General features: G+C 53.5%; 2 long non-coding RNA genes across 2 annotated transcripts; both read left to right on the top strand.

Moving 5' to 3' along the window:
- The first annotated feature begins 374 nt into the window (after nucleotides 1-374).
- On the top strand, nucleotides 375-9,644 carry LOC144372371 (uncharacterized). Its single transcript, XR_013432391.1, has 3 exons — nucleotides 375-477; nucleotides 4,456-4,600; nucleotides 9,559-9,644. It is a non-coding gene; the product is annotated as an uncharacterized LOC144372371 (long non-coding RNA).
- Nucleotides 9,645-15,260: 5,616 nt separating this feature from the next.
- Nucleotides 15,261-17,306, top strand: LOC144372370 (uncharacterized). The gene is made up of 3 exons (XR_013432390.1): nucleotides 15,261-15,422; nucleotides 16,729-16,844; nucleotides 17,011-17,306. It is a non-coding gene; the product is annotated as an uncharacterized LOC144372370 (long non-coding RNA).
- The last annotated feature ends 226 nt before the right edge of the window (nucleotides 17,307-17,532 follow it).

The following is a 17,532-nucleotide window of genomic DNA, read 5'->3' as shown; positions in this document are numbered from 1 at the left end:
GTCCTCTGACCAGCGTTTTCTCTTAGGAGCCTGGAAAGCTTTCAACTGGGTTTAAATGTAAAATCAAAGCGATTGGCATTTAACAGCCCCTGTTTGAAAGTCAGGGTTGACTAGACCCAGCTGCCAAAAGAGGGTTTCCCAGAGTAAATGTATTTCCGGGGCCTTATCCCTGGGGCAGGAAGGCTACGTGCGTGGAGAGAGACTTCTGTGTCCCTAGGATTGTCCAGAGTTATGCGTCCTGTCCACAGGATTCTGCAGGACAAGGAAGCCCGAGCATCGTCCCCTGTTTTCTGGGGCTTTGAGCTGCAGCAGGGGAGGGTCCTCTGGGGCCCCTCCTGACCTAGGCCCAGTCTTTCTCACACCCTGAGCCTCCCCCGGCATATGGCGGACGTGTGAGCTTCTCCCAGCGATCCCGGGTTCTGGGAGCTGGATGGCTATGGCCCCTAGAGAGCTGAGCTGGTCATCACCGTTTCCTGGGTGAGTCACCCTGGCAGGCGGAGGTCGTGACGAATCAAGCTTCATTTCGCTCCTGGATCTGGAGGTTCCGCATCCGAGATGGAGTGGGGGGCAACAGTTGGGCCTCTGGGGAGGAGCCGGTGGCAGACGGTGGCACGACAGGGGCCATGTAAGAGAGGAAGAGGCTGCCTCCTGAGACGGGGTCAGAGGACCTTCAGGGGACTGGCTGCCCTACCACCAGGGGCTCACTGGACAGCGGCCTTGCTTCTTCCTGTCATTGTCCTTGGTTTGTCCCCCACAGATCCCACCTCCCAACATCCCCATGCTGAGGGCCACTCCTGACACATGAGCCCTTGGGGACATGCTCAAGTCACATCTAATCCACGGGCAGGGTGCCCACCCAAGATCCGAGGACCACCACCAAGAGCAGGCCTGGGTCCACACCCCAGGGCCACGACCCCACCCTGGGGGGCTTTGGGCTCCCAGGAGAAAGGGCCCTGGGCTCGCTTCTCTCCCCCAGGCTTTATGGCGCAATGTCCTGAGTGGACGTGCAGATGCCTGAGCCCAGCGCCAGTGGCCCAGCTGAGTGCTGACCAGTGCCCAGAAGGCCCAGGGCACTGCTGGCCCTCTCTCGGGTGAACAGGGGCTCCACACCCCAAGAACAGAGGGCAGGGTCTGGCCTCCAGTCTCCTTCACGGAAGCCACTCCGCAGAGTCCCCAGAGGAGAGCTGCACAGGGACCTCCTGGAGCGGGAGGGTTGTTATGGCAACACATGGCCCTGTGTCTCCAGAGGGGGTCAGCCCAGGCAGCGAGGGAGGTGCTGGGAGGCAGAGGTCACCCTGCAGAGAGCTCAGACCACACGGATCTGCACGTGTGCAACTGGTCAATGGCTGGTGGGGGACCCTTACCCACGGCAGCACCAGGCAGGCTCAAGGACAGTGAGGGGACGGGGTCTTGGCCTGGACTCAAATGGGAACTTACAGTTGCTCCTGCCAGCCTCTGAGCAGGGCTGTGGGCCAGGTGTGGGGACCTCTGCAGTCCCTGTTCCCACAGTGGGGAGCTGTGTGGTGCAGGAGGGGGGTGTAAGTGGGGTGCTGTGGGGTGCAGGAGGGGGTGCACAGTGGGGAGCTGTAGGGTGCAGGAGGGGTGCACAGTGGGGAGCTGTGGGGTGCAGGAGGAGGGACCACATGGTAGGGAGCTGTGGGGTCAGGAATGGGCCAGCATGGAGACGGGGGACGCTGCCGAGGGCATCACAGGAGAGCGGGCACAGGGATGCCACCCAGCACCCAGTGCAATGGGGCAGGTCTGAGAGCCCTAGGGGGATGTCCACTGGACTCCGTGTGGATGGAGGGAGGATGATGCTGGGGTCCCCGGGGTGAAGGGCCAGCTTTGGGTCCCTGGGGACAGGCAGGAAGAAGGTCTCAGTAGGAGGACCTGGAGCTGCAGGAGCCTTGGACTGACCCTGCCCTGCGACACTCCTGTCCCCCCAACACATCTGTGTGTGGGGTCTTTTCCCAAGGCCACCTCTGCCCCAGCCCCCTGGGCACACAAAGTGGGCAAGGCCTGGTGGCAACGCAGGCTGTCCAGGAGATGTGGCCCCTGGAGCTGGCGTCCACCCTCACGGGCTCATGTGGGTGAGGACCAGGGCCACCGAGCGCTCACCCCAGCCGAGGATGCCCCTGCCACCTCTGGTGTCCTTCAGCACTCAAGGTCATGTCGCATCCACTGATCCTTCCAGCAGCTGCCAGGACGGGGCAGGAGCAGCCAGGTGGCCCTCAGACCTCCTCCCTCTGTGTCCTCGCCCAGCTCCTCACACCCAGGGGTCACGGGAGCACAGCAGCGAGCTGGAGGGGTCCAGTGCCCAGCGCGTGTGGCTGCCAGGAGCTCTCCCGCCTCCTTTCTGGGCACAGGCAGCAGGATGAGGCAGGACAAGGCAGGACGAGGGGTCCCCAGGCCAGCTGGGGACAGGGCAGCTGCTGGGTGGGGCGTGAGGCACAGGTTCTCTTGCCTGCGGGTGCTGGGGCGCGGGGACCACCCTGGCTCTGTGTTGGGTGAAGACCTCGGGGACTCCTGGGCCGTGGCCTTGGAACCTCGGCTGCCTGGGTCCTCACCCATGTTCACGTGCCCAGGTGCTGTCTGCTGCGGCCTCTGGGGGGGCAGCCTGCGGCCATGCTCCTGGCTCAGGGAACAGGGAGAACCAGGTGCCAGAGCAGGTGGTCACTTGGCCTCAGAGGTGCAGCACGGAGCCAGGAGGCAGAGGCAGGCTGGCCACCAGCCTGGAAGGCTGAGGGCCTCGGCAAGGCCAGTGGACAGCTTGGTGGCCCCCGACCCCTGGTGTCCTCAGTGGGGAGGAAGCAGAGCCCAGCAAGACCCTGGGAGGACCAGGAGTCCCTGTGGCCATGGCATGTTGTGTCAAGTGGAAGAACCTCAGAGACCAGGCTGACCCTGGGCCAGGGGCCATGGAGCCGCAGCTGACAAGGGGCCTTGGGACGTGCTGTGTCGAAGTCCATGAGTTCACCAGCATCCCATCCCTCCTCCCCTCTGCCCAACACTCCTTGGTCTTTAACTTGTTTTAACTTTTTGAATTTGTTTGTATTTATTATCTATCTGTAATGCAAAAAATAAACGCCAGGCGGGCAGGGCTTGTGTTCTTATTGACCCCTGTAGCCCGGATCAGTTTCTGGCACTTAGTAGGTGCACTTTGTTTGTTGAATGAATGAATGAGAGTCTTTCTGTCTGTAAAGCATCAGTGTCCCCTTCACCTGGTCATGTTTGGGGGCCTCGCGGCCTGTCTCTCTCCCTCTGTCTCCCTGACAGTCAAGACTCATCTGCAAAACGGTCCCTCTGCCTCAACTCCCCCTCCACGTTTCCCGCTCCTCCCCGCACCTTCCATTCCACACACACCTCCCGCAGGGTCATCTGTATAAACATGACCAGACACCAGGTGGCTTCATATAGACACGTTTGTCCCCTCCCAGCTCTGCGGCCACAGGTCACCCTGGCTGAGAGAGCTCATCCTCCCCGCAGCTCCCCGTGGCCCAGGTAGCCCTGGGCTTGTGGCCACCTCACCCCAGTCTTTGTGTCGGTCTCCACAGGCCACCTCCTCCCTGTGTGTCCCTCCTTTTCTCATAGGACGGCAGTGAGAACAGCTGCGTCCCCCGATATCAAAGATGACTCCATTTTGACTAATCCACCTGCAAAGAACCTATTTCCCAATGAGGCCCATTCTGAGGTGTGAGGTGGAGCTGTCGGCCCACTCTGTCCAGGACGGCCAGCAGCTCCAGCCCAGGCACCCCTTGCCCGGATCCTAGGCCCCTCCCCTCCTCCTCTGTATTGCTTCTCTCTTTTCTGTGGCCTCACCCTCTCCTTCCCCATTGTGACAGGTCCCCTGGCCTCTCTCCTGGACTATTTCCATCAAGGGCTGCACCAGTCCTGTGTCAGTGTCCTCTTGGTCCACTGCCTGCCCCTCTGTGGGAGGCCCTGAGAGCATTTCTGTAGAGTGAGCATTTCTCGGCTGCACTCTCTCAGGCTCGCCTCCTTCCCACAGCATCAGCCCCAGCCAGAGCCCCAGGAGGGGAACTGCCCACCAGCTTTTCCTGGGGACCGGCTGGCACACTGCTGTCACCTTGATTTGCTGGTCCAGTCCCTGCTAAGGCTCACCCTGGAAGTGGCCCTCTCTGTGGCACGGCAATGTGCTGATTCCTCCTGGGACCGTCTGAACGGAGGTCCCCCTCCCACGTCCAGGGAGGTGGTTTCTGACCAAGATGAGACCCACACAGGCAGCTGGGAAGGGGCCCGGGAAGCGGGCAGAGGTGGACAAGAAATCACAGGACAGCGCTGGGCACCCAGACCAGGGCTCAAGGGGAGGGTCTGCTTGGAGCCTGGAAGTGTCCCTGGGGTGTGGGCTCCTGTGGGTGGGGTAGGGGGCTCAGGCCTCATGCTGGTGGGAGGAGACCCAGTGCCCTGTGACCACTGACCAGGGGTCGTGTTCCTGTACAGGTTTGTTCCAATGCCAGTTGGTGGCATTTGCTGCCCTCGATGCCCTCTGCATGGTGGTCTGCTGGCTTGTTGAGGATGGCCACAGAATGCCCCACAGAGGCAGCCCGGCCGGTGCCTGGGGCCACCCAGTCTGCCACCAACACAGGTAACGTGGGGTTGCAGGGGTCGGGGGTCATGACATCTCATGCTGGGAGTCCCCGCGTCCTGGTGGGCTGGGGGTGGGGGACATTGCAGGTCCCACCCTGGTGGTGGGCCTCCAGCAGCCCTGGCCTTTGTGACAGCTCCCCCCGTCCTCCGTGTCCAGGGTCTGACATCCAGAGGATGGGATGTCTGTCCTCTCAGGCCCAACGCTGGCCTCCTTGTCCAACAGGCAGGAGAGCTCTCCTGGGCCTCTGGGGCAGTCAGAACTGGGCCAGGGGGAGCACCCAGCACCAGGTGGCGATGGAGCCCTTGGGGTGCCCCATCCGCCCCTCCCTAGCATCTCATTCCTTCTCTGCTCAGTTTGGGGACACAGCAGGCGTGACACCAAGATGGGTGACTCGGGTTTCCTGCTCCCTTCCTTGCCTCTGCCACGGGAGACACCTCAACTCCAAGGATGAAGGTGGGAGGCTGGGGGCAGGAGCCAGGGGCAGCACCCATGCACGCTGTCTCTGCTCGGAGCTCCTTCTCGCCTCCCGCCCGGGCAGCCCCATCCCTGGGCTCCTGCCCCTCTCCAGTCTTCCAGTGAGAGTGGGTGACCCTTCCCTGCTTCTGCCTACTGGGAATGAACGCCTGTCCATGCACAAAGCCCAAGAGAGTCCCTGCCGCTCCCTGCTCGGGCTCCTCGCGGGGCAGGCGGGGCGAGGCCGTAGGCACCTTTTCCTCCTCCTGCCCTGGTGGTGGGGTGCTCCATGATGGTGGGAGAAACCAGGGGAAAGGAGAGGGTGTGGTCAGTGGGTGTGCCCCTAACCAACCAGCTCCCTGAGAGGGATGCCCATGGTCCCTGGCAGCCCCTCTCCACCTCTGCAGGTCCTCTTCCATGGACTTCAAAACTGCAGACAGAAAGTACTCAGAAAAACATCTTGTCTCTCCCTAAGCAGAACCCGGGGCAGGGACTATTTACATAGCGTTTACACACATTGGGGCTTGTAAAAAATCCAGAGAAGGTTCAAAGCATCGGGAGGCCATGCACGGCCATCTGCAAATCACCACTATTTTATGAGCGACTCAACCCCAGATTAGTGCTCTATCACTGAACCACATCTCCAACCTGAATACGGAACACTTTTAATAATTTTCTGGTGTCCCCCTTCCTGGCCCCCAAATCTCCACAGTGCAGGGTGGATTTTCAACAGAGAACTGAGTAAGCACCTGATCCTCCGTGAAGCCTAGAGCTGGGGGCACTGACCTGACTGAATGGTGGCATCAGCCACCGTGGCCATCAGGCTGCGATTACGATCAGCGTGTCAAACCTAATGGCAAAAGCAAAGTCCATTAAGAATCAAGTGAGAGGCATTTCAAGCTCAGGCTCTGATGGGTCCCCAGAAAACTGAACCAACAGCTTATGTGAGATAACTAGCCAGTGCTAAAATTCATTTCTGGAACTTTTAGGTCACTGCATGGGAAGCAAGAAACACTAGGCTTGAACCATCCCATGATCATCCATTGGCTGCTCTGAGTCACCTGCAGAGATGCAGGAATCACTAACCCACATCACTTCGCCTTCCACAAAAGTCTATACTCGTGAAGAACATTTTTATTTTTCTATTTTTTGGGCACCAGAAATTGAACCAGGGGGTGCTTTACCACTGAGCCACATCCTCAGCCTCTTTTTTTTCTCCATATTTTATTTAGAGACAGGGTCTCACTGAGTTTCTTAGGGCCTTGCTAAGTTGCTGAGGTTGGCTTTGAACTCACCATCCTCCTGCCTCGGCTTTTCAAGACACTGGGACCACAGGCGTGCACCACTGTGCCCATCCGGTGAAGAATACTTGCAGAATGCACAGTAGGTCTTTCCTGGTATTAATTTTACTATGTGCATTACGACTTAATGGAAGTAGAATTCATTGTGCCATGACTTTCCTGACAGTGGTGCTAAAGGAGAAGAAAACACCGACCAGGCCCCCCCCCCAGCCACGTGCACTTCGGGAGAAGTTTCCTGGCACTGGGAGCAGTGGTCACTGGGGTCAGACCCCGCCTAGCTGTGCACCACCAAAGTCAGCCTGCGCCTTGCATCTCTGTGCCCTGCAGAGCTCGACACACAGCAGCTCAAGACGCACCGGCTGGCACACAGCACCAGGGCCGAGGGTGGAGACCAGCGGCCTGGAGAAGGGAAAGCTCGTGGGAGACATGTCCACCGCTCAGGGGAGGGCTGGCCAACAGCCCGCTGGCCAGCCACACAGGCTGAGTTTCTGACAGTGAGGTTAGGGAGCGGGCCAAGGAAGCTGCCAAAAGAAATGCCTCCTTGGCCATGATGTTCTAGGATGCCTGGCCTTCATCCCTAGTCTCAAGACCTGAACGCCAAAGAGCCCTGTCCCTCCAGTGATAGGTGACAGAGGTGGAAGGAGCATCCTTCGCTATTCATCACAAGCCCTTTTTCAACCCCACCTGAGCTTAATGAGGTCGCCCTGGGAAAGCCCCTCAGGATGGGGATGTGAATCCACAGGGGAACCTACCAGGGGATCAGAGAGCTAGAATTTCCAGCCCCACCCTCATCCTTGCCCCCTACCTCTGGGGAGGGCAGAGGGGCTGAAGATTGGGTCGATGACCAATGGCCAATGTGTAATCCGTCATGCACACATAACGAAGCCTCCACAAAAAAAACAATAGTGTTGGGGGAGCTTCTGGGTTACTGAGGGGCATGAAGGGCGCACCTGGAGAGGGTATGGGAGCTGCACACCCCTTTTCCTGCACCCTGTACCTCTCAGTCTGGCTGACCTGAGCTGTACCCTTGTACAACAACCAGAAATCTAGTAACCGAAGTGTTTTTCTGGTCACCTCTGATTTATAGGCGATCAGTCAGCAGCACAGGTGTTAATGTGGACATGCAGTTGGTGTCTGGAGAGAGGACAGTCTTGGGGACTGTCCTCAGTCTTGGCTCAGCCCTCAACCTGTGGTATTTGATGCTAACTGTGGACAAATTGTGTCCAAATTTGATTGAATTGCAGGACACAAAATTGACGACCAGAGAGTTGGACAGTTGGTAGGTGTGAGAAAAAATAACACATACTTGGTGTCAGAAGTATTGTGAATGACCATAGGTGGGATAGGGGTGGATCACCAGGTTGGACAGGGCAGAGTGGGGGGAAGGGAGGGGCTGGGAATGGGAAAGACAGTAGAAGGAATCGGACGTAACTTTCCTAAGTTCATATATGCATACACGACCAGTGGAACTCCATACCACCAAGTTCAACTACAAGAATGGGAGATTATACTCCATGTATGTATAGGTCCAAATACACTGTACTGTCATTTATAACTAAAAAGAACAAAAATTTTTTTTAAAAAAAGAAGTATTGTGAGAAAGTAGAGAAAAACATTGGGCTTCCTTCTTTTAAAGATCCTTCCCAACTCCAGGATGTCAAGGTCTGTGGTTCTCATTTTAATTAGACAGTTCAAATTGACTTTGGGAAGTTCGGCCTTTACCCACACAGAGGGTTCCCCTCCAAGAGCTCGTTATAAGATGCCTCTACACAGGTGGAGCTTGGAGACCTGCAGCCATGTCTCTGAACTGTGACAGGAAGTCCCCTGTCCCCTCCCTAGGACACACACTTACCAGTTCCAGAACTGCTTCCTTTCAAAATAGGCTCTGGGCTCATGCGTGTAGAACTTCAGGAGGATCTCAAGAACTACAGAGAAAGGAAAAGCCACTCGGCTAGGAGATGAAGGGGTTCTTCTCATCCAGGGCAATTAACATGGCATTGATTAGAATGATGACATCATAAACTCAGACAAAGATCCTGCCTTGGGGGAGAGAGAGACCCTGTCACCCGCATTTCAGCGAAACGAGTGCGATCCTCTTTAGGGCCCTACCGGAGAGACTTTATTTCTCAGCATCCCCAACACACACCACTCCTCACCCAGGAAGGTTCTAGCAGAGCTGGAATTTATCTGCCTCTGCTACCCTGGTGCAGCCTTCCTTTCCCAAGAGGAACCAAGGAGGGAGACAGGTGCAGCATCCCCAGGCTCCCCTAGGGGGCAGCACCTGGGTCAGATGAAAGCTGAGGCAGAATCAGGGGGCAGGGAGGTGGTTAGGGTTCGGTCCAGGATGTCCCCAGGAAAAATCGCAGCCTTAAATAAGAGAGCTTCAGAAAACCTACTCCCCATGCACACCTTCCAGGTCTAGCTTCCTAAGTTCGGAGACAAAGTGGGTGAACAAGCCAGCCTGCCAGCCCCGCTTCAGCTCCCCCTCCCAGCTCCTGCACAGCTGCCCCAGGTGTTCAGGTGCCCCAGGGAGCCTGCCATACACACAGGTAGGGGACAGCATGGAGAGGCGACCCTAGTGTCCTCCCCTGTGAGGAGCACTTCTGTGATTCAAGATTGGAATTGACAGAAAAGAGTCTCCGTGTAAAGATCTTTGATAAATTCCAAATGCAGGCAGCTAACAGGGACATTCACCTGTCTCAGGGGCTTCGGAGCCATTTGCTTTTATGAAACATTAAATGTAAAGAAAACAAGAGGCCACTATGGCTGAGAATAGGCCGCACACGTTAAAAGGAAGGCCTTAAACCAGGATAAATGGCTCTTTCCAGAAGCCATCGGCTAGAAAATTAAGGGATACACAGTCCTCCTTTAGCAGTTATCCCAACAAAGCTGACTCATCAGTCCTGACCATAATTCACAGAATCAAAGTGCCAGGTTTGTGTCAACTTCGTGTTTATGCTGGTGGGGCCAGGACCTCCTGAATTCAGAGAGGGGTCAGCTTCCCTGGCTCAGGGGAAGGTTGTGGTTGCATGTTGCCTAATGCAAGTTATTGAGTTGAAGTTGCATTTGTTAATTCTAAAATATGGAAGGAAGTATGGTGTTTGGTCCACTTGAGGATTAACTCAATAGAGTATCAGACTTTGTTTCTTTTTTGTGGCACTGTGGAAATGTGAATGAGAACAAGTTGGTGACATCTTTCAGGTGGAAGCATTGTCCGAGGACGCACTCATCAAGTTGGCCAAGAAGCCATTTTGTGAAGCCCCTGTTGTCTCAAGGCTTTTGACGATTAATTCATGTGTGGAGACGGTAATTCTTCATGGACCTTTGCATTTGGTGAATCACGGAACGTATCTGAGTAGATCATCATTTACCAACATGTCCACAATAATCTCACATATTATGCATAACAGGTCATGGCTGGGTAAATATTACCATTTCCTTATTTGCTTTTAAGAAAAGTAATAATGACATTATATTTTCTCCTTTTTTTGCCTTGAAGTATGTCAGTGTCTTAACCAAGCATGATTGTTGGTAGGTAGGCTAGCAAGAACTTGAACTCAGGGATTTTACTGTCATGTAAATTTATTGTTTTTCATTGATTTCTATTAATATATCCAGGTTGGCATCCATTACCTTTTAAGCATTTCACTTTCCCAATTGTGGGCACCCTGACAGCCCTCAACCTTCTGTAAGCACAGACAACTCTATTAGGAACCTGAGGATAAATTTCCCTGTGCATGTCCCCTTGTGAAACTGCTTAAGCACCACCTGGTTTACACACAGGTGGCATTTCTAGATCAAAGTGTGCATGTTTACTTCTTTGACTAAGCACTGCCAGGTGGCTCTTCTGAATAGCTCTACCTGTGGCCAGGATTGTATTATCTAGGTTTCTAACTTTTGCATGTGGAGTAGATACATAGTGGGAACACACTGTTTTTGTTGGTATTTTTCTTGGTATCTATTCTGATGCTTTTCACTGGGGGATTTTCTCCTGTGAAAATGGGCTTCCTCTGGATGCCTCTGCCTGTTCCTCTACTTGACCTTATTTTCTTCTTCTTTTTAAAAAATTTTCAATGTGACTTTTTAATTTTAGTTTTATTAAAGACATTGTCCTTTGCTTGCATAGTCTATACCTAAACACTAATCCTTGCTCCAAGGCCCAGCTTGCTCTCAGCTGCCCCGGGAGGGGAACGGTCTTTGGTGATAGCCAAGAGACACCCCTGTAGGGGGCACAAGTGCTCTGGCCCTCTGGTGTCTTGTCAGCAGTGCTTCCCATGCTCACAGAGGGTTTCAGACATTATAAAATTGAATGAGTTCATTCAGAAATTAGAAGTTCTATTGAAAGATATTTGCATGAGCCAAATAAAACCTATTTCTAGGCATCCTGGTGAAGACAAGGTTTTATCTTTATGTCTATGTTTTTTTCTATGTTTTGTTGTTGTTGTTAGAATGAAATTCATATGTTGCCAGACCATTCTAGCAGATGTGTAACTAGATGCCATTTAAATTACCCACTTTTAAATGGTAGACATTTTTTTAATGAACACTGCCCGTCTGCACCTTTTTTAAAAACAGGACTGGGCTGAGAAGCCCAAATACCAATGGTTAGCTGGAACATATTTTTCATTTGGCCTGTCAGTATTCCCTGAGGTCATCTGTGCAATCAGCTTTGTTACTCCTGCTCCCTCACTGGATTTCATAGAAACCATATGCTATGTATGAATCAGAGACACCAATCCCTGATTAGATGCTACCCTACTTTCCAGAAAAGACTGGGCACACCATGAGTTGCACAATGATGGGACCAGGGTCCAAAGGCTGCTGAGAGGGAAGGACTGGTTGTGAATGCATTTTTGAAGGCTCCAAGCTGGAACTCTAGAGGCACCAAGCAGGGCAGATGCTGGTGGGGGTATTTGGGTACTTGTTGGTGAACACATGCACACCTGAGATGGGTAGGCATGGAGGAGAAATCAGAAGCCCATAGGGCTTTTGAAAGTGGTCTTATGTGAAAAGAGGCTCAGGTATGGGCACAGGAAATGACATCATTGCCTTGACAATGGATCAAACAGAACATGGAACCCTGGTATCCAGGCACCCACTTAACTGACCGAGCTCATTTGGTTGGAGAAACTGGAGTGAGAAGGATGTTCCCCTGTCCTTGCAAACAATGCCGAGCCTCAGGCTCCCAGGAATCTCAGGAGGGCCAACTAACCCTTTTGTGGATACACTGGGTGAGGCTTCATCTTAGACGCCAGATCCTCTGGCAATTGTCGCAGAGGAGCTCATGACTAACAGTGAGTAGCACAGGGCAGGTGAGCCCAGCAGGCCCTGTAGTCTGATCCCTGATGAATAGCCCAGGACTCCTATTCTGACTGTGTGTGTGTGTGTGTGTGTGTGTGTATGTGTGTGTGTGTGTGTGTGTGTGTGTGTTTGTGTGTGTGTTTGTACTGATGGGAACTGTCCCATTGTGCTTTGACTCTAGTGTATTGGCACAAGTCATTTTTCTGTTTGTCACCATTTCCATTTTGAACCAACCATTCTTGGTCCCAACCCAGGGTGAAAATAATCAGAACACGGAGGAGCCCTTCAGGGTACAGAGCCTTGAACCTTACAGGCAGGACCAGCTTAGGAATGAGCTCCTGCCTGTCATTTGTGGGAGGAACCTACATTTCAGCAGCAACATGGGGTTAATCTCCTGGGATTCCATCCCCACCCAGCAGGTGCTGGATCTCTTGTTCCCAAGGTAAGCACCAGACCACCAAGCCCAAGTGTGTAGCCCCCTCATGCCTGGGTCTTGGGGCTGCCATGTACCTCTCAGGGCCCCAAAGGTTTGTGATACCTAATGAGATAGAGGACCACACTCATAGTGGAATGTCAGCCCCGAATGGGACGAGTCCTGGAGGTGCCTGCCACAGCCTTGCAAGGGGAGTGAACTTTCCCTCTTAGGCAGAGAAACCATCCTGACTCCAGCTGATCCACAGAGGTCTGTGGAGGAGTCCCCACACACCTGGCACCACAGCTCAATGGTGTGCACTGAGCTCATTCCCAGGTGGACTCAGTGAGGCCAAGTGGTCTTTCTGGTGTGATATTGGCTTCTTGAAGAATGTAGATCTGTGCCAGAGGCGTCTCAAAACTCGGGCCTTGGGAAAAGCACTTTTGGGTTAATAAAGACATGTTAGTATACATAGTGGGACAGAGCGTCCTAGCTGGGACATAGCTGGACAGGGGCTTTGGACATGGCAGCTCCCACACCCAGAGAGATGTGGGAATCAGCAGTTTGGGCTCATTTACTGATGAACATGGAGAAAGCACCCACTGTGTGAAAACACGTTTCCAGTCACATTTCATAATTCAGTGAAAAATGGAGTGCAAATGACCACCATTGTGTCCTTTTTCATGGGGGTCAGCCTCAAACCGCAGGTGCCATGAGTACATATCCTACATGTGACTGCATCCCTGACTCCATGAGGCATAACTTCACGTTGTCCTCTTCAGTGACTATGGTGGACCCCTGGACCAACTTCAACATAGAATGGGCTTGGGGTCAAGAGGGTGGGCTCCTGTTTCCAGAATAGGGACCTGCAAGGTGATTTGACTTGGGAAGGCTGAGGAAAGACTGCTCTCCCCAATTCTGTGTTCTGCCTGCAGTGTAAGGTGTGGGGCTTCAACAGTAGGAGGGGTAAGGCGGGGAGTTGTAGGTAGTCATGGTCCACTGGGGAAACCCCTGGGACAATGGATCCCCCCACACCACACCTCCCTATCCTCCCCCAGGGCCACAGAGATGTGGTCTGCACTCATGGGAAAAGAGAGGTCCACCGCTACTCAGGGGCACTCAGTGAGAGCTCACAGAGAATGAGGTAGCATTGCAGCCCTTGCCAGGGGAGGAGGTGTCTCTTGAGCCCTGAGAAGAGTGGGCAGGAGGACAGACACTCCTGGAAGGTGCATTCCAGGTTGGAGAGCACATATCCAAGAGGAAGAAGAGTGTCAGGCCTGCCCAGAGGAGGGGAGAGCTAGTCATACCATGGATCTAACGCTCCTTCATTGAAGGTTCTTTGCCTGTGGCAACCTGTCCTGTCCCTGCCTGTACAGCCACTGTGTCTGGTCTGAGGTGGACTGGTGTGTTCAGAACCAGGGACAGTTCAGAAGTGTAGGGTCAGAGGTTTTCTCTGGAGGCCATGGCGAAGGAAAGGCCAGGGTTTTGCTGACTCCACACCTGCCTCCCCACAGTGCCTCACCTTCCTTCCTGGGGACCTGGATTAACTTCTACACCGAGGCTTCCCATCAGCCTCCAGGCTCTCTGAGTCTGCAGCAGCTGCTGCCATATATGGGGCTCTTGCTGGTTGGTTTGTACCTGGAGCATCAAACATACCACCTCCTGGCCACAACTGAAGATGGCATATCAAGCCAGGCAGCGCCTGAGAGCCAGGTGGACCGGGGTGAGTACCTAAGGGTATATGAGGAAAGGTCCGACTGTTGTTCCACTGCAGGGAGTCTGTATGCCTGGTGTTGGGCTGGAAATTAGGATAAGCCTTTGTCCATTCAGGAAGTGACCCCAGTCTGCAAAGAGGTCCTGTGTGGGCTAAGGGCCTGAGTTCTTCCTGGCAGCAGGGGTATTGTCTGTCTGTGGGGAGGTCAGGGCAAGGCAGTCATGTTGGCATCTTTTCTCCTCTAGCTACAAGCTCAGTTCCTGTATCGGCTCCTCAGCCAACCCCAGAGCCAGAGCCTTCTACCAGGAAAGGGGCAGAGCTGGAGTCCAGGACATCAGGGGTCTCCACTCGGTACTCCCCACGGCCCCAGTACAACAGGCGGGTGAGAGGCAGGTGCCTCATTCACGTCTACCTGGAAAATGAAAGGACAACACAGTATAAGAGCATCCTGGTGAGTCTTCGAGCAGGGGAGTCTCCTGGGAGCCCACAGTGGGGAAGACCGAGTCCACAGCAAACACCTTGGACTAGGCCTGTCTTTTTGAACTAGAGCTTCTGGAAGGTCAGGAAGGAGAGCATGAAATGAGGAAGAGGGAGGCGGGAGAGCAGCAGCATGCCAGGTCTGGGTGCGAGTGGGCCTGCGTGTTTTGGGTTGTGCAGGTCAGAAGTGCAGGAGTGAGTGCTGGGTTCAGAGGAGGTCAGAGAAATATCGAGGGTACAGGCCATCCTCTACTGACCTTGGTATTGAGGAGGAGTATATTGAACCGTGGAGGTTGAAGCAGAGGAGTTGGCAGTCATTTTCTTGTGTGTGGGAGGGGATATGTTGCTGGTTGAAGGGAAGGGAGCCATTGTAGAATGATTAGGGTGGATAGGTGTGGGTCACAGACAACTGGGGGCCTTGGAGGGGCCCATTAGTGTCCTAGTTTGCATGAATGTGAATAGAGATTTAGCGGCTCTCTCTGCAGGATCTTCCTGGGTGTGGAGTATCCATCATGAGACTCTGGTGTCCACCTCCAGGGGAGCCATGTTGAACCACGGCACCTGCTGAGTCCAAACCTCCTTACACCCCAGCAAGCACTGACACTCTCTAGCCCAGCAGCTTCCATGCCTATCATTAAAGAGTCCTAGTGTGTGTTGTGCCCTGGCTGTCAGGACCAAAACACCTTGGGTTTGTGCCTGGTCCACACAAAAATGCAGCTGCATCCCAGACCAGAGCAGGGATATGGAAGTCCACTGGACCATTCCTCCCATCTTGATGGGAGTAGAGTGTGTCTGTACAAAGCCTTTTGGTCCTTATTCCCTTGTCCCTGTAGGGCATAGCAGGTTGAAGCAAACTCTTGTACCAAGATTGGACTAGAGGCTCATAGGAAGACCCCACATGATCACATGAAGGCCTCAGGTAGCAGGGTAACGAGATGGTGCCCTTGTGTTGAGAGCTCTCTTGTCTCTGATTGTCCTTGAGCACTGTCCTCTGGGTAGCTACTCCCAAATTCGTTCTCTGATGAGCCTTCTCCAACCCTGCTCAGGTGACCTGCCAGGACAGCACTCAAGTCATCATCCGCAGGGCCTTAGATGCACACTTGCTCCAGCAGGAGGATCCAGAAAACTACGAACTTCTGCAAATTGTCTCGAACCATCAGAGTAAGTGGAACCATCAGAGGGTAGGGAGCAGTGAGTCACAGTGGGCTCAGGATAACTGGGAGCCAAAACACAGTGTGCATTGACCCAATGCCCAGGAAGAGTATGGTGGGACTTGTGCACAAAACAAAGTGTAATGATGAGGCATAAATCTGCAGGTTCTTCATGTTCTCCAGGGGCTGTGGACCTGCCTATCATGTGTTCTTTCCTTGGCCTGAGGAGGCATTGCAAAGCTATTATCCACAAGGGGCCAAGAACACAGGCTTCTTTGTCTTGTGTTAAAGAAGACAGACAACCACAGGATGCCTACTTTGGCAGCCTTTCCTGACCTAGACGAGTACATGAGAAAAGCAGTTCAATGAACAATCATTTCTGGCTTCCAATCTTTCTATTCCTTGCAAACTGAGTCCACTTAGGACCAGAGGCCATTTCTAGAGAGAAGTGTGTGGTAGAATAGAACCCTTCACAGCTTGTAAACCCTTCTTGGAGAGAGAGGGGGGGAGGGAGGGAGGAAAGAAGAAGGAGGAGGAGGAAGATGAGGAGGGGGAGGAAGAGGAGGACGAGGAGGAGGACGAGGAGGAGGAGAAGGAGGAATAGAAAAATGAAAATAAGTTGAAGGAAGAGACCATGAATAAGAAGGTCAAGATGACTATTAGAAGAAGCATGAGGAGAAGATGAAGAAGAAGAAGAACAAGAAGGAGAAACACAAGCCGAACAAGAAGTATAACAATAAATTGATTAAAAATGTGAATGAGAATTATACTCATGAGGAGGAAATGCAGAATTGGGGAACTCAAGAGAAATATATTGCTCTGGATGGCACAGCCCTGCTGTGGACATCCTCCACCCACGCTCAACACACCTGCAAACCACACCCTCAAATTAGTGTAGCTTTGTATGAGTGGATGAATCCACTGGCAAGGTGGAGGCACCCACCATCAAGTGCTTTTCCCCAAACCCACCTGTGATCATTGCTGCAGTGGGGAGAAAACCTTGAACACATGAGTCTTTGGGGACCAATCCAGATACAAAGTCTAGCTGTTTGTCTTTGGTGGGTCCAACATGAACAAAGAGGGTCTGGGGTACAAGGGGCTATTTCCTTGAAAGGTGTTCCTGTAGTGGACCTCCTGTGCATAGAGGGTCCTCAGGGAGGAATCAGTGGGGAGTCTTTGGTGGAACAGTAGCTGGATTCGGGGGCTCTCAGGTCTGTGTGTGAGACCTGAGCTGGCAGAGGTTCTCAGTTGTGGGGGATGTTGGGTAGTATATTCCTTGATTGTCACCTACCACGCCTCTGCCCCTGCCTCTCCAGAGCTGAGGATCCCTGCTGATGGGAAAGTATATTACGACCTGGATGGAGGAGTGGATTATAACTTTATTCTTCGGGAAACAGCTGCCAGCAAGTCGTTGACGGTCAAGCCAAATGAGGTAAACAGCCACCTTCTTCAGTCTTTATTCCTGGTGCCACTCCACATCCTCCAAGGGGACAAGAACCTCAGGTTCTGGATGGATGTTGTAGAATGCCCACAGAACCAACTGCCCGGCTGGGTGGGGTGCAGTTGCTGGGCTTTGCTGATGTTGTCATCCCCCACAGTTCTTGGAGCCTTCTGTGGCAGTGGCATCCAGGACCCCAGCAGCTGTGAGCAGCAGCTCTACAGTGGCTGCAGGATCATTGCCCCAGGCCACCCAAAGCAATGAGTGCTGCATGAGAAAAGTCACCAGTAGCAGCTCCTCACTGCTTCACTCCAGCGAGCAGGTGGAAGACAGCCACTTTGTTCACGTCCTCCTAGAGGGACAGAGCCTGAGGGAGACAAAGTGCATCCTGGTAAGCCCGACAGCAGGGCTGCCTCTGGGTGTCCACACAGCGGAAGGCAGGAGACACAGCCAACCCTGGGGCAATGGTGGGAAATAAAGAAGAGAGAGGTCTGTCTTAAGGGCTTGACCTGAGGAGGGAGAGCCTCAGCATGCCCAGCTCCAGTGGTGAGTGGGCCTGTGTATTGTGGGTTTTGCATTTGCAGGCCAGAAGTGCAGACGGAAGTGCTGTGGACAGATGAAGGCAGAGATATGTCTAGGGTGTAGGCTGCAGTGCCTAGAACTTGGTATTCTCAATGAGTGA

The sequence above is a fragment of the Ictidomys tridecemlineatus genome (genome assembly GCF_052094955.1).
Source record: "Ictidomys tridecemlineatus isolate mIctTri1 chromosome 12 unlocalized genomic scaffold, mIctTri1.hap1 SUPER_12_unloc_7, whole genome shotgun sequence".
NCBI classification, from domain to species: domain Eukaryota; kingdom Metazoa; phylum Chordata; class Mammalia; order Rodentia; family Sciuridae; genus Ictidomys; species Ictidomys tridecemlineatus.
This window is presented reverse-complemented; position numbering and strand designations above follow the sequence as displayed.